Source organism: Microtus oregoni, unplaced genomic scaffold (assembly GCF_018167655.1).
Source record: "Microtus oregoni isolate MIOR12 unplaced genomic scaffold, Mior012 000150F_ref0000365, whole genome shotgun sequence".
NCBI classification, from domain to species: Eukaryota; Metazoa; Chordata; class Mammalia; order Rodentia; family Cricetidae; genus Microtus; species Microtus oregoni.
In genome coordinates, this window is record NW_024544800.1 from 121,875 (window position 1) to 136,508 (window position 14,634).

Sequence of the window (14,634 nt, forward strand, 5' to 3'; positions counted from 1 at the left end):
GAGAGACAGACAGACAGACAGACAGACAGAGACAGAGATTGGCTTATAACAAATAGGGAGGGAGGTGTTTTCCCCTTGTCCAGTTGGCCAAATGTGTAACTGAAGAGGTGTCATAGGAAGGGGGAAGAACAGGAAGCACTGGGTGCTGGGTGCTGGTCTGGTATTTAAGTGTCTAGTATACTAGGGGCATTTCTATGGGATACTGGAGTGTGACGAGGAAAGTAGGGGTTAAGTAACTGAGCTTTCCTCCTTTCCCTGTCTCAGGAAAGAGTTGACATAAATTCCTTGGCCAACATGTCCACGTAAGAATTCCTTCTAATGCTCTGAATCTCTGAATTGTTCCTTATCCAAACCTGAGTGTTTGCCTTTGGGATGGAAGAGTTCATAGCTTTGCCCCCGCCCCAGTTCTTCCTACCTTTGCTCTGCTCTATCTCATGCTCTTGGAGCCTCTTCTAATCCTAGGAATCTTTTTCTGTTCCCCAAACTTCCCTTTCTTTTCTCTCCTCTTTCCTAATCTGCCAACTCCCTTCCTCTTTCTGATTTGCACCCCATAGAGTGTTTAAGGAGACTAGCTCCAGTGGGAAGGTAAGAGAACCTGGTACAGCCGAGCAAATGAAAGTGGAAAGGGGACAAGCGGACACATCCCTCAAGGTCTCGGCGGGCTGAGCTCTGGCCTTCGGGACTATTCATTCAAAGATAACTGAGACTGACCCAGCAAGTTGTTCCACACCAGCTTTCCCTGTACTGGGGAAATGAGGCTTCGTGGATGATTTGGACATGATGGAGCCCATTGGTTAGTGAGTCCCAAGGGGGAAAGAGCCTGTGAAGGGAGTGGGAGCCAGGAAATAAAAGACAGGCCAAGCATGACCACACAGAACAATGAGGCCAATTGAAGGGTAGGAAGGGAAGCATCTTTCCAGGAATCAACCCCTGTCGAATTCATACTCAAAGGTTTTCTGATCAGGATGCCACCTCCCCCTCTCTCTGAAGATGGAGCAATCCTTGTTGACCCCAAGTATTTAAAAAGTTGAAAGAGTAAATAGAAGTCCTTATTGGTTTTTGTAAGCTGCAGGAGAACCAGCTCCTGTGCAGAAATGCCACACATGCAAGATAGACGACATGAATGAGAGGCCTAGGCCAGAGAAACCGGAAGTGACGGGAACTGTGAGTGTTTTGAAGCAGGGCATAACATGGCCACATTCTTTTGGTTGTAAAAAGAACTGGAAGTGGAGCTCACGGTAAGCACTTCATAGGACCCAAATCTCAAAAGATTGTTCATTTTTCCCCCAAAGAGTATTCAAAATAACTATGCTTCTAGAGAACAAATAAAATTATGCTCTTCAAAATTACACAAAACAAATATGTGTTGAAGTTAAAATAATGTCTTTACAAAATTTCTGTTTTTTCCCATTATTGGTATGGCAGTCCTGCACGACTATTGGTTTCCATTTAAGCTTAGACGCCTATGGAGTGAACCAACACACAGAAAAGCCCATATTTTTACATAAATGTCTTGAACTCATTAAGTGATTTTTAAAGACCTGTATAGGTCTTTAACTATTCCATTTATTTATTTATTTATTTCTATTTTATACCCTAAGTGTCCCTTGGGCTTCCATTTTGTAAGCTGTGATATATGTCATTCCACTGAGTTTTTCCTTTGTTTGTTTGTTTTTTTTTTGTGTGTGTGTGTGTGTGTGTCCATATGTGTGGAGACAGAGACAGAGAGAGACAGAGAGACAGACTGCCTAAACATTCCTTTAACAAAAATTCCAAAGGAATAACAACCACAGGCAGTAACAGCAGGAGACAGCACTCTGGCAGCAGAACTCTAATTCAAGATTGCACAGAAATATTTTCCACTGCATTTTCCCCTTTTAATTTGCACTATGGATTAACCCCACTGTGATCCAACTGGACTGAAAAGTGGGTTCAACTGGAAAAAAGATTGAATCAGTTGGTAATGACTAGTCTAGAAACAGCCCTTAGATGTTGAGGAATAAACGCTCCTTCATCTCCCAGATTAAACACCATGAATAAGCATTCTGGCAAGTTTCAAATATCAGAGAAACTTTGCAGGATAGCCACGAGTTAACTAACTTATTTATAAGTAACAAATACTCTGTTTCTAACATCTAAATACCCCGCCCCTGACACATTCCTAAAAATGCCCAGAATATCATAGGGAAGGAAATATTTACTTGTAAAAATTGCATGGTACTTGGCATGATGGCCTCCATCTATCCCAGTATTTAAGAGGCTGAGTCAGGAAGCAAAGTACAAGTTCAAGGCCAGGCTAGCACGCATAGCAACTTTCAGGCCAATGGAGCTATGTATCAGAACTTACCTCCCCCAAAATGCTCGTTTACTCAGAAATTAGATAGATTTTTTTTCCTTTCCTTTGAATTTCTTTTATGTTTCTTTAGCAGACTTTTATATTATTGTTCATTTAAATCACACAGATTTCTGAAGTTTACCCCCAGTTCTATGTTTGGTCACTTTCTGAGCATCATCTCACTTCCACCGTATTTTCTTATGTCCTTTTCATCAGAGGTGTGTGTTTTAATGGAAAGTATCTTATTCTATGCCATTGAGTGCTAGCGGCGAGTGAGACAAAAGGTGTGGGCATGCGACAGTATTACTGTCTAACACCACTTTACTTGGCCTCTCTCACAAATGCATGCGAAGGTACAGTGGTCATGAAATTTAAAAAAGTTTCATTTCAAAAATGAAATGAGAGACAAGTTATAAGTACCCGAGATTACTTTGTGTTCGGTTACAGAAACAAAACAATTGGCAACAGATCACAGAAGATAGATAACATGGCCGTTCTCTCTGGAATATGACGTTGTGGGAGAGCTTTGGATTCTCTTTTCGATTCTACTTTCTAATACTCACAAGTTTGTATGTCTATGCTTCATACAATTAAGACAAAAAAAAATGGATCCATTTAGAGAAGACATTGATTTTTAAAAGAAAGTAAAAGCGAGCTACCAGATTTGATAAGGTAGGCCTGTAATCCCAGTAACTGAGGGTGGTTGTGCTGCTCAAGGCAGGATGATCACAAACAAGTTCAAGAATGGGCAATTTAATGAGAGTTTGTCTAAAAATAAAATGTAAAAAGAAAGCTAAGTGGTGGGGTGCTTGCCTAGCATGTATGAGATCCTGTGAGTTTGAGGCCAGCCCCGTCTACAAAGTGAGCTCCATGACAGCTAGGACTACATAGTGAGACCCTGCCTCAAAAAGGTCATAGGCTTGATCCCTATAATCACTGTACTACCACCAAAAGTCTGAAGAAGGCAAGGGCAGGGCCAAATGAAAGAGATAAGGAACGAGTCAGGAAAGGGTCTAGTAACCTTTGTGGAGAGGTTGTCAACCTGATGAACTGTTCTTGGAGCACCTTGCTATGGGTGCCTAACTCGGGCCATGGCAAGAGCAAAGTCAGTGAGTGCGGCCTAAGCTCTGATTTGAGCTCAGCAGTTCAGCATCATCTCTCTCCTCTGCTGACTACAGAGGAGTGAGGAAAGATAGCAAGAGACTGAGAAGCCATAGAGATGGAAAGGGTTGGATTGCAGGGCTGGGGATCTGGCTTGGTGGTAATGCGAAGCCTAGCATTTCAGGAGAGCTATTCTCTTGGAAGGCAGAGGCAGATAGTGCTCTGTGAGTTTGAGCCAGCACTTAGGACTCTTTCTTACATATTTTGTATATCGTCATCATATTCATCCCCCATTCCCGAAGATCTCCTCCTTCCTAACCATTCCCCTCCTACTTTAGTCTGGTTTTGTTTTGGTGTGTGCAGCAGTTATGGACCATGTACAACATATATAATAAGTTGTTTTCTATTCACGCATGGCTGTTGGCAGTTCTCTGTGTAAAGACTCCAGATAGACTTAAAGTTACCCATCTCTGTTCACCTTTCCTGTCACTTTAGTTTTGGAGTACACTTGCCTACCCCGTCCCACACCCCATTAGTACAGTTCAGAGGCTTTCTGTCTACCCCTAATCTTAGATAACAGCTGCAAAGTATGAGTTCACTTGTACCTGTTCCATCTTTTGCTAAGACTTCTATCACCATTATCATCATCATCATTACCAATCATTCATATCTATGGATGCTTCCAAATAAAATTATTTTTCTTTCTTTGTTAAAAACGGGGTCTTACGCAGCTCATTCTGGCCTCATCATTTCGGAGCTAAAGTTAGTCATGAAGTCCTGATCCTCCTGCCTCCACCTCCCAGGTGCTAAGATTACATCTAAATGCCACATTAAGCATCAAAGGGATTTTTTATACATTAACTCCTCATAGCCGTCCTCTGAGTGAACTTTGGTACACATGAGACTAGGCTCTAGAGTCTAGACCCTCATGAGTTATGGCCTGAAGTTCTGAACTTGACTGGGGATGTGGCTTAGTTGACAGAGCGTTTGTCTCGCATGCATGAAGTCCTGGGTTCAATCCTCAGCACTGCAGAAACCAGACATGGTGGCACATGTTCAGAAGTTCAAGACTACCTCAGGCTACGGGATACCCTGAGTCAAGATAAACAAATGCATAAATAAATAAGTAGAAGGAGGGGAATCCTGATCCATTACCTAACTTTTTCTTTACTTAAAGATTTTTGTGAAGTCTCCATAATAGAGTTATGGCTCACAGTGCAGGACCATGTGTGTATTGAGGGTATGTATGTATGTGCTGTGTGAATGTGGCGGTAGTGCATGCGAGTGTACATGTTTGCAGGCCTGTTCATCCACTGAGGCCACAGGAGACCTCCAGGTGGCATCCTCTAGAACTTATGCACTTGAGATGGGGTCTTTCACTGAACTGAGTCCAGCATGTTGGAAAGGCATGATGGCCAGTGACCTTCTGGGATCCAATTGTCTCTTCCCACAAATGCTGGGATTACAAGCATATGCAGCCATGTCCAGCTTTTTATGTGGGTTCTGGAGATTGTAACTCAGTCCTTGTGGTTGTAGAGCTAGCACTGCTACCCGCTGAGCCATCTCCTCAACTCCAGTCCTATTTTTGACAATCATACTAACAGGTTCAGAGAAGCCAAGGGAATTTTATAAGTCCTATTAAAGTCCAGGTATCCTGACCCAAAATATTTTTGAAATTTTGTTGTTATTATTACATGTTTGTATGGGCACACATGCATATAATACAGGTATGTCAATGCAGATGTGATGGGGTGTGTGCAGAGGTCAGAGAAGAGCTTAGGAGTGTCAGTTCTCTCCTTTCCGCTTGAGGTCTCTCTTGTTCTGCTACTCTGTCTAGCTGACCCATGAATCTCCTGCCTCTGCTCCCATCTCGCCTTATGAATGCAGGAATTACAGATGCAAGCCACCAATTCCAGCTTTTTGTGGGTCCCAGGGATTAAAGTGAAGTCATCCAGCTTGTGGGGATTATCCATTGTGCTAGCTTGCTGGTACCCGACCCTAAATCTCGTTAACTCCTTTGAACTATTAAACATTTCAGGCATAAAGATTATAGCTACTACCTAGCTTTGAAAAGAACTATAGAACCTGAGGCTTCCTGTGTCCTTTGAGTCTCTCTCCCTCACCCGTCTCTTTTCTCCTACGCAGGTGACCACTCTCCTAGGTTTACTCTTTATTTGTTCCATGATGCTTGTACACTTATAATTTACATTTATGTATCTACAACCAATTTTGTATTGTTACATACAGTTTTAAGCTTTATATAAATGGTGATGGACCATGCATTTAGTTCTGTTGCTAGAAGTTTTTTTTTACACACTGTTGGTATTTATTTTTTGAGATTTAATCATGCTAATATATTTCTTAGTCCATTAATGCTGATATACCATAATACCCAAGACTGGGTGATATATAAGGAAAAGAAATCCATCTTCTTACCATTCAGTAGCCTGGCAAATCCAAGTTCAAATGTTCAATTCTCTGGTAAAAAGCTTCTCTTTGCATCTAAAATTGTGCCTTATTGCTGGGCCCTCCAGAGGGGAGGAATGCTGTATCCTTAGGTGGCAGAAGAAACAGAAAAAAAAAGATGGATGCTACATAAGTCTTCTCTAATAAGGGCCTTAGCCCCATTCATAAGTGAAGATGAGAAAAGATTCAATTTTACTAGACAGCACCAGTTTTCCAAAGTGGTTATATTAATGTAGTTCCCACCAATTGTTCATTTGAACTCCAATTGGGCTACATCCTTATGAACACTTAGTGTTGTCTGGCTTTAATATTTTTGACAGTTTGATCTGTGTGAAATGTTTTCCCACTGTGGCTTTAATTTGAGTGCATCTGATTACTACTGAGACTACACAAATCATTGGCCAGTCATTCCACTTGTGCTTCTACTAAGAATACATCCTCACTCTTTGCAAACTTTGAGAATGGCATTTTTTATTGATTTGTAACAGTTATTTTATTCACATGTGAACAGGTATATGTGGGGACCAGTGGCCAACCTTGGGTGTCATTCCTCAAGAGGCACCGTTTACCGTGTTTTCTGAGACGGGATCTCTCACTGTCCTGGGGTTCACTGGTTAGACTAGGCTGGCTGGCCACTGAGCCTCAGGGCTCCCCACCTCTCTCCACCTAGCAGAGCTGGAATTGGAAGCATGTACCACCACCACGCCCCACCTTTTTACATGGGATCAAACGCAAGTACTTATGCTTTCGCAGCAAGTTCTTTGTCAACTGAACAATCTCCTCAGCCTCCCAGAGTTCTTTATATTCCAGATGCTAAACTATTAAATGTGCTTCAAATATGTTAACTCTGGATTTCCTTTTTTAATTTTTGAAACTTTTAACAGAGACATTTAAAATTTGCCTGCAACCAAATATATTGATCCTTTTCTTAATGGCCACGCTTTCTGGATTATAACAGGGTCCTCTCTGGGCCCTGCTATCCCCCATTTAGGATTTCCTTCACCACTGCTCTGACAAGTCCCTCTTTTCCTCCTTTGCCTGCAGTGTTTGTCATGTTAACATGTGCTTTTTACTATGGTTGTGATGACTTGGATGTGATTGGTCTGACATATGCGAAGATCTCCATGTACAGGCCAAGCAAGTGGCTCCAGCTGAATCAAGCAGCACCCAGGGCCCCCTCACAGCCTTACAGCTTCTGCACAAACTTGGGGCCTTTCACACTCCAGGTACTGACTTTAAGTCTTGGGCAATTTCCAGGAGACTAAGAGATAAAAGAACAGGAAAAGGTCTCCCTGTTTTGCTGAGATCCTTTTGATTTCTTAGATGGTTGCTACCCTGCCCTATTCAGTGACACTGCACCTAGGCCTGAAAATTCAGGAAAGGCAAGGGAAGACAGTGAACTAGTTACGTACCCACCAATGACGTAGTCAACCTAAAAAGAAGACTTTTTGTCTTTTTTTCTCTCATAGTTCAGTCTATGGCAACTCAGTTGATCTGGATTTGTGGCAACACAGTACATCATGGTGGGAGCTTATGGCAGAAGAGGTCTGGTCACCCCATAGTGTCCAGGGAGGAACCAAGAAGTGCATGTCTGTAATAACCAAACTTTCCCAATCTCTCTTAAGAGGTTTCAACTCTTAATTTTTTTTTTACCACCTCCCAACAAAAACATCATCTAGGCTGGGTGTGGTGGTGCATATTTTTAATCCCAGCACTTGGAAGGCAGAGGTAGGCAGATCTCTGTTGAATTTGAAGCCAACCTGGTCAGTGGCTTCCAGGTCAGCCAGGGATACCCAATGAGACCCTGTCTTAAAAAGAAACATAAGCTGGGGCCAAACCTTTAATTCACAAGCACCTGGGGAATGCTTTGGCTCCAAACAGATAGAGAGCAGATAGACAGACATGTAGTTACAATGAGGTGTAGGAAGAAAGACAGATGGACGAGATTAGAGAAATGGAGCTAAGGGATGAAGACATTTTTATGTGGTCCCACAAGGAAGGGAGAGATAGAATTGGAAATGCATTTTTCTTTGTTCCTGACTCTTTACAGCTGTGTGGGGTGGACTTTGAAGTGAAGAATTTCTTTGCAGAAAATCTGAATGAGAAAATCCCTAAGAGGTATTTCTTGGTGTTCCTCAAATCCTTGCCTTACGCCTCTACCACCGACCCTGCTCTTAGGACAGAAGCAGACCTAGTTACCATAGCACCATTGCCACCAACTTGGATGTCCTGATTTCCTCCTAGTTCACGTTCCTTCTTCACTCTAGGACATGGGTTAGGAGACATGTGAAAAGCCAAATGAGGCATATTTATAGTCTGTGGGCTCCCATGTCTTAGTTGCAACTGCAGAACTCTGCTGTTGTGGTGCTAGAGTAGTCATGGATACCAAAAAAATGAAAACATGTTTGCTGCATTTGAACAAAACTGAATTCTTGGACACTGACACTTAGATTTTATATAACATCTGTCATAGACTATGGCTTTTTCTTTATTTTAGCCATTTACAACTGCAGGCATCATTCCTAGATTGCAGGCCATAGATAAACAAGAAAACAGGACAGATTTAGCCAGCGGGCCAGTTTGCAACCCCTTGGTTTATAGAACACCAAGGATTCAAGGCATTCTCTGAGGGAGGCCTTTCCCCACCTCCATCCCCAAGTAAACACAGAGATTTAAGGGCAGTATGGAGTTGTCTGTGGTTCTAGAATGAGATTTTGATCATATCCTTTGGCCTCTACTCAGCCATTCTGTGCAGCTGGTTACACGGAAAGTGCAGTTTTCACCCCAGAACCAGACCCTGGTCCCCGTGCACAGACCATTCGCAGCTTCTTCTCATCAGCTCAACCCCAACAACTCCTGGATGGACAGGGAGGTTGGTGATACCCACCTATATCCTATCCCTTACATTAGAACCCCTCTGATACCCCCTTTTTACTGATGTCTTAACTTGAGTAGGCAGACATGGGAGTCGGGACAACAGTTTTAAGGAAATGAAAATTCTAGATTTAGGTCTGGGTATCCTCCCTCCAACCTTCTTCTGGTTCAGGTTCACTATGGAGAAGCTATTTCTGTCTGTTTCTATCAACAACTCTACCAACAAGGTCATCTAAAGAATCAAGATTGCAGGTGAGTGTCTTATTGCTCTGCATCTAACCCCTAGACCACAGGTTCTAAAATGCAACTGGACTTCTTACTCATTTACATTTATCTTAGTTTTTTCCCCAAACAGGCCTATTAAAACATGTGATCACTGCTGGCTGGTGGCAGCACATGCCTTTAATCCCAGCACTCGGGAAGGAGAGGCAGGTGGATGTCTGTGAGTTTGAGGCCAGCCTGGTCTATAGAGCAAGTTCCAGGACAGCCAGGGCTACACAGAGAAACCCTGTCTGGAAAAGACAAAAACAAACATGCGATGACAACTTACTGCATATGTATAGAGTCACGGACCTTGGCAGTAACTCCACTCCTGGCTGCCTACTACCAGAAACAGGGCCTGGCACTGGACGGCAAACTCAAGCACGAAGGCACCAATCTGGCCTCTAGCACAATGTAAGCTCATAGGTAATTTGCAGCCTCTACTTTCTACCCTTAACCCATCCTACATGCTATATGCATGGCTCTGAGGTTTCATCTTTGTTTGAGACTATTTGTCTTTTAAAATGCCCCTCAGCTAGTGTTCAGCACACTCACAGGCCTCAGAGCCAGCCTCAAGCTAAATGAATACCTATGGGACCCATAGGAAGCTTAGATCTTAGGTAATGAGAAAGGAAAATGCAGAGAACAGAAAATCTTTGTTATATAAGATTTTTACAGTCCAAACGAGTCACAGGGGTGCTTGCTTGTAATCCTAGCACACTTAGTGGTCAGCACTGAGGCAAGAGAATCACAAGTATGAGGCCTGCCTAGGCTGTACAGCAAGACCCTGTCACTAAAATGATACAAATGGGGCTGGTGTGATGTCTCAACAAGTAAAGGCGCTTCTTTAGCTCACTGCTTGAGTTCAAACCACAGGATCTGCATGGTGAAGATCTTATTGTCCTCTGACCTTCACCTGTTTACCATGCCACCTGTACCCCCACACCCATACAAGGACACAAAATGGAGAAATCAAAATGTACTAATAATAGAAAATGAAAACAAGACACAATTCACGAAAGCGTTACATCTATCATCTTCCCTTCCTAAGAATACTATTTAGGTACACTGGCCAGGTGGTCAGGGTTTTGTTGTTTCTGAGGTGCAGAAGATGAACTCGGGGCCTTCCATCCCCAACCCTGGCCAGGTATGGTATTCGACTTACACATATGAACTCTGAGGCTTATACTTACCTGGCAGGGGAGATACCGTGATCACACAGGTGGTTTTCCCAGAGTGAGGCTCACCCATTGCACTTGGGGTGTGTTGATCCCTGCGATTTCCCCAAATGCGGGAAACTCGACTGCATAATTTTGTTAGTGGGGGACTGCATTTGCGCTTTCCCCTGGGGGGTGAGGGAAGAACTCTGGGGCTTAAAGACAAGGGACTTGGTCAAGTTTGAGTGATTATGAGGCAGATAGGATTCTATTATATGCCATCTGGCTCTAAACATGTGATCTCCACATTAGCTACTATCTAGAGAAGATAGAATTGAGTAGAAGGTTAGGAGATAAGAAATAGCAGAAAAGGAGGATATAAAATGAGAATTATATGACTGGAATTGATAGAATTCTTTGATGCCATTCATTTGGTTCTATGCCTTCAGATTAGCATTAGATGTGTTTCTCACCAAAGCCATTTGTCCGTCATTTACAATCATAATTGCCCAGTTTTCCCCATGCCTTACCAAACGACTATCTACAGGTCATTATTTTTAGAAATAGCCTTAGAAATTATCCAAAGAGCATTATTTTATATTTTATATTTGCACCCCAAAGCAACCAAAAGACTACCCCAAGATTCTTACAGCTTTTGGTATCTTATTTTTATTGAGCACTTATTACAAGTTCATTCCTCTGCAACACAATCAGATTATACAAAGAAATTTAAGGCTGTCTTTGCCTTCAGTCAATATACAGCCTGGATGAGGAACACAGGGGAAAGTGAATGGAATCCAACAGCTAAGCGTTAGTTGCATGCGGGCCATATTATGAAGAATGGGTAAAATCTGGATATTAATAATAGAAGGAAGGAACATTTCAGACTGGAAACTTGGCATGGGAAGAAGCTAGAAGGTAGGAATCCCACATGGCATTTTGAGGAGCAAAAAAGGAAGGCGGTTCTGCCTAGGCTGTGTTCTCGGTGTTTAGGAGTTAGGGCAGAAAAGAGAGGCTAGATTGCTTTGGCTCCTGGAAATCAAGCAGAGTAGTTATAGTCAATAAAAAAAGGCCCTTGAGCAGACAGTAACACAGTCAAATGGAATTGTAGGAAGAAAAATGTCATCCCAACTGGGTAAAAGTAATCACAGTCTGGGATATCTTTTGGGAAAAGACACAAGTAACAGGGCATGGCAATAGGAAACCACAGGAAGGATTTGGGAGAGCTAGATTCAATTATATTCCTAACATCCCCAAATTGACACTACAATATCAAGTCTTCAACCTGGAATGAACAAGGAGCTGGTATCCTACAAAGTTAGAGTCAACCTGATGGTGTCCTATGTGTGTGTGGGGGTGGGGGAGTGAAGATTTCCAGTTGGTCTGGGCAGGGGTAGATAGGATGTCTAGGTTTTCAGGGGACATATAGGTGAGGGGAGACCCAGAAAGAAAAGGAGGGAGAAGAGCAAAGAAATTTCCTCACGGGAATGCAGAGCCACATATGAGCCATTTCGCATCCCTCTCCATCCTTGCAAGGTGGCTACCAGGTAAGTCAGTATGAGGCTTGGAAGCCTATCCCACCCCCTTGCCGACTGCTGTTTTATGATGGAATTTTTAAAAGCTTCCTCTAAGTGTCGCTTTCAAGACTGAACCGGAAGCATGGTCTAGCTTCACGTCACAGCCTGGTGCTTTCCACAGCCCTGTTTTCTGTCTCCCTGCCTGTCAGCTGGTGATCTTCTTGGAATTGTTCTTCCCCCTCATCCCTTCCATTCTCTTCTTTCCCTTCAAAAACCCATTCTGCTGTTTTCTTTATAATCCCATACCCACTGGCAAAACTGGGCTGGTTGCCCCTTCTCTATTTTAAGCTGTTGATTTGGGGTGCATTGCATCATTCCTGTCTTCCTTTTATAATTCCTTCCCTCTACCTGACCTTCCTACACTCCGTTGTTTCCCTTTTAACACTCCCGGGACACCATTGTCTAGACAGACTCAAAAGGGGAACAAGCAATCCATGGAGGTGGGGGGAGGGCTGAGAAGCAGGAAAGGGAGTGCCTTTCTAGAATCAAGAATGTGGAGAAAGCCCAGGAAGAGTTTGCTAACCCTCAGTTCTCCTATGCTGCTTCTGCAAGCTCGGAGGACGTAGTCCTCGAGGAGTTTATGCAACAGACCAGGCAGAACTGGAAAACTCCAGCAGCAAATGGAGTTCAGAGACGCTGGCAGCCTATCTCTGCCAGTCCTGTGTAGAAGCCCCACTGCAGCACTTGAAAAAATAGCTTTGTCCAGACCAGCTGGTGATCTCTGTGCTATTTCCTTCCTCTTAGGAGAGGACTGGAACTACGGGGTGGGGGTGGGGTGGGGGTGGGGGGATGATCTGTCCGCTTCAAGCACCTGCACCCCTCCCCCACCTGGCTCACAAGCTTGATTAGATTACCTGTATTAAGTACTTTGCCTCTATGCGGTCCCAGACTTTCCTCTGACAAGTCACTTGCCTTTTCTGACTTCAGCTACCCTGGTCCCCACTCGATCACTTATTCTTGTAATCAACTTTTGGCCTAGCAGTATCTAGTACTTACTTATACTGTAAGGAAGTGCAGAGGGGAAGCCAAAGGGGTATGGCCGCTCCCAGGCCTGGCTGTGAGGACGACTGTTTCCAGTTGCTACTGGAGAAGAACATGGTGTGATGTCAGGTGGTACAGGTGCAGAAAACCATTGTTACATCATTTCTGCCTGTCCAGCTCAAGGAATGTTTCTGCTCCTTCTATGGTGAGGCCAAGAGCCCTAGAATGAGGCCAGAGGCTGTGGTCTAGAGCAATAGGAAACACAAATACCAGTCTCTATGCAAAGCCAGGCTCATGTTTCTGGTCTGGAATGGGCTTTAGGATAAGAAGCTAAGAATACTATGGAATGGAATGGGGAGGCGACTTCTAGGATGAGTCTCTCTTGTGGTACCCATTGGCATGTGTTGACGGTGGAGGGGTCTCTGAAGAAAACACAATGGTTGGCCTTTCACAGAGACAAGTACTAGATGTATGGGCAGAAAGAAGTGTCACCAGTGTGGTATATGACTGCTCTGAACAACAAATAGTAAGGTTTGTTGGTCTGCACACCTCAAGTCCAATCCTCACATGGAGGGCCTACTGTGCTGTTTATATGGGGGAACAGAAACTAGGTTGGAACAGAAAGTCATGGGTCCAAGGCTTCTAGTGCTCCTGGCATCACCATATGTAAAGGAGTTAAGCTCACTACAGGTTTCTGTTATCTGGTCCCTTTACTATCCTCCTTTAGCTAGGCAAGTCTCTGCAGAAGAGGGTGAACAATAATTGAATTCAATGGGAAGTTTATTGAGACCAGTGCCAAAACCAGCTGCAGTGTGAAAAACACAACACCATTTCTCTTTCTGAGACATCCTTTGCACTTTCTACTTACCCACCACCACTTAGATAACCTTATATTGCCCTATGACAGCGAGGAGGCAAGGTTCATCCTCCCATCATACAGTCTGAAAGCACAAAATCATCTTACTCTCTGAACTTTTAAAAATTGCTTGCACTATCCATATACTAAGGCAGCAGCACTTGCAGTACAGTTTCTGCCCTTCCTTTCATAAATGGCTTCACCTCCACTCCTGGAAAAGGGGCACATCTTTTTTTCTTAGCTTTTCCAGGGGTAGGGAGAGTGAAAGCAGAGCAGCAAGCTTCACTCAGTGTTAAAAGCCAGGACAAACTTTCTGCTTAGTGGTAAAGGAAAACAGAACTAACTTTAGCCAAAGGTAGCTTCTTCGTTTGACTTTAAGTAAAAACCATGTGGTCAGAACTCCTCATTTTTACTAGTTGTCCCTAGGAGACTGGACTCATCTCCTCAACTCTCCTACCATCTCATAAAACTTAGGGGCTAAAAACTGACTTGAGAATTTTCAGAATTCAGGCATCAAAACCCCTTTCCCCATCTATGGCTTAGGTCATCGTTGCCCAATTTGGTAGACACTGTGTTTGGGTTTCCCATAGCAGTTATTCTTTCCCATCCCTAAGGTGATGGTGGTTTTGTTTGTTGAGACAGGGTTTCTCTGTGTAACAGTCCTGGCACTCATTTTGTAGGCCAGGATGACCCTGAATTCACAGAGATCTGCTTGCCTCTGCCTCCCAAGTGTTAGGATTAAAGGCATGTGTTACCACTGCCCAGCTGGTTTATTTGTTTTTGAGACAGGGTCTCTCTATTGTCAGTGGCTCACAATGTGTGGGCTGTGGCCCCTTGGAAGGGGTTGAACAACCTTTTCACAGGGGCCACCTGAGACCACAGGAAAACTGATATTTACATTATAATTCATAACAGTAGCAAAATTAGTTATGGGGTAGCAATGGAAATGATTTTATGGTTGGGAGTCACCACAACATGAGGAACTGTATGAAGGGTCAAAGGTTGTGAACCACTGTTCTATCTAGT

At 43.5% G+C, this 14,634-nt stretch overlaps 1 non-coding gene and 1 pseudogene across 1 annotated transcript; both read left to right on the forward strand.

Moving 5' to 3' along the window:
- The first annotated feature begins 294 nt into the window (after window positions 1-294).
- On the forward strand, window positions 295-12,438 carry LOC121444950 (annotated as a pseudogene).
- On the forward strand, window positions 10,223-10,385 carry LOC121444970. Its single transcript, XR_005973844.1, has one exon. It is a non-coding gene; the product is annotated as a U1 spliceosomal RNA (small nuclear RNA).
- Window positions 12,439-14,634: the final 2,196 nt, after the last annotated feature.